Genomic DNA, 2909 nt, shown 5'->3' with positions numbered 1-2909 from the left:
GGCGCTTGCAACACATTTAGGTTATATCAGCACCAGTAAAAAGGAAGAAAATGGGATAGTAAAAAGTTCTAGAATTACAATTAAAGCACCCAAAAAAAAGTAAGACAGGAGAACTGGGAATAAATAGGGATCAGATGTAGATTCCAAGAGCATACCATCAATGTACTTAGTTTGAGATCACAAACACAAAATCCAACAAAGAGGATTACACTCAAATGCTTACATTATACATTCAAAATAACAATTATAATAATACATAACAGAGTGATGATTTACAAGGAAAAAAATATCATCTCCCAAAACAATAATTATGCATTTGACTGTTTCCATCCCAGCCAGGGCCAGGACAAAACCAAGTAATATCATCCCAAGACAAAGACAGAAAGCATGTTGGAAAACAGATATAAGGGGATAGAAGACACGGTATGTACCCCCCTGCCCACTATGGGAGGTCAGGAACCCCACCCAGTCAGACGACCTTGACTGGGGATCAAACATGAGACCCTTGAAAGGTCTGAGGTTCGATCCCCAGTTGAGGTCGACTGATTTTTTGGGATGTCTTTTTTTCTTGTATTTTTATTTCTTGCTTCATCTGGCACCTTTCTTACGCAATTGTTCAGTTCTTTATCTTACACTGGTGCCTGCTCCTGAATTTCTTAAGAGTGAGAGCTCTTTTGTTATTAGGAAATACTCTTGGCCAAAGGATAAGTTAGTTTAGTTGTTAAAAGTTGAATGATTTCTATGCCATTTCAGTGCCAAAGAAAAGGAAAATATCACGAAAGGATATATATTTCAAGTTCAGAGCCTACTGGCTCCTATGGAAAAGGAATGCAAAGGAGAATTGATACAAGTACATTCAAGCAGCAATCTATCCCTGTACCCCTTGCCACTCAAGTCTCACATAGACAACAGCATGGGATTCTCGCTAAATGGGAGACACTCATTTAGTTCTTAATTCTAATAAAAATCACTCAAGATGATTTACAAAGAAATAATTTTGTTTTAAACCTTCAAACACAGAAAAAAAAAATACTTGATCCCAGTGGACTAATTACCTTAGAGATTGACTCAGAGACAAAGAAAACAGCACACCAAGAAAGGACAACACCCTACCAATAGCCTGGGACCCATGAGTTCAAAATCTTATAACCTATGCTCTCAAATAATGATTCAAACACCAAGTCCTCAAACTTTTCTACATTTCTTTCAACTCTGTCTCGATGACACGAAATGCTATAAAGTTCTTGGTTCAGAAAATATGAAGTTCAAAGTTGTTTGTAAACTTTTATCTTAACTTCTCGTACTTGACTATCATTTCACTCAAATGATGATTAACCAAGTTACATCTAGTTAAATAGAAAATAAGGAAATGGAAAGGAAAGTCACTTATAAAGTCAACAATCACCAATACGCTTTATCGGAAAACACAAATTATAATTCTGGCATTCAAAATAAACATTTATTGGCAAAGTACAAGGAAAACATAAGATGTATATACAACATCTTTGAAGGCACCAAAAAAATTTTAAAAAATAAATTATCCAGAACAAATTAAATTGTCTTGAAACGAGTGATATTTTTTATGGCTTGGATCCTAATGACTCTATTTAACTCGAAGAATATATAAATTTTACATATATACACATTTTGAAAAATGGATATTTTCTATATAAAATAAAATCTCCCATTTCAGTCCATAATCATCCTGTTGATTGCGACACTAAAAGGAGGAGAAATTGATGACTAAGGACAACTATTTAATTTTCATTCGATACAGGAAGAACAGTTAAATAGTTATGTTTTTTTTAAAATAAAAGACATCATCAATTATAAACTTAAATCCATCACCATTAATATAATATAAAGGAAACTAAAAGTTATTTATAAATAAAGAGAATTTTCAGGAATCTTATTTAAAAAGACTTCAGTCGACAAGTTCATACAAACACGATTCTTTAGGAAAGCAATAACTTAAACCGATGAAATTGGTGTCCACTAAAAAAGAAAGCAGCAATCATTAAATTGTTATGATAATTTCCACTTATTGGTATGTTGTAATGACTAACTTGAGTCCTTTTCACCAATTTTGAAATTTTACGTGGAATGAAACAAAGACAAAACATTCAGTTAAAAAAGAATAGACAGGTCGATTTAAAAAACACAACAGCCCCTATGTATCCTATAAAAAACCCTCTATAACCCGATAAAAAATACTTTTTATGACTTTTCAATATTTTTTATCCTTTTTTCATTCCTCTGTGTACTTTTGTACACATATCATACAATAAGACCTAAAACCTAGCAAAAAGGTAATTTCCAAACTTCCGATCCATTGCCTAAAATCGGTATGATGTCGGGTGAATTTAGATAATAAAAATTGAATTTATTGTAAAAAATATGAGACTTTAGGTTAGATTTTATGAGGCCAATTTTAAAAAGAAAATTAATTCAATTTCTTAAGAAAAATTATTTTATTTTTTTTCCCCCGTTTTCTAGTCATTTGAACTTTAAAATTCCTTTTTGAGATCTGGTTCATCCCAACAGAATACCATTCATAGACAATTGGTTAGATAATGCATAGCGGTCAACTTTTCAAACAGCTAAAATGGGACACCCTTATGTGCATTGCTGTCATGGCCTAAAACAGCGGTATGTTTGGACTATTATATGTGTCAGTGCATGACATAATCAGTCGGAAGGTGAAAATTTTGGATTTGCATTTTCTGAAAGAATATGCTCCCCAAAGCATTTTAATCTTTATTTGAAGTAAATCAGGTGATTTTTCAGGAAGTTATGGTCAGATGTATGGGAAAGGTATCAAATTTCATACTTTTTCAACTTTTCAGCTTAAAAAAAAATATTTAGATGTGAAATTAAGCTTTGATATTTTTTTCTCTTCTTAATTTCTG

This window comes from Berghia stephanieae, chromosome 3, assembly GCF_034508935.2.
Source record: "Berghia stephanieae isolate SIO BIC M18660-M18661 chromosome 3, UCSD_Bste_1.3, whole genome shotgun sequence".
In the NCBI taxonomy this organism is placed as follows: Eukaryota; Metazoa; Mollusca; class Gastropoda; order Nudibranchia; family Aeolidiidae; genus Berghia; species Berghia stephanieae.
This window is presented reverse-complemented; position numbering follows the sequence as displayed.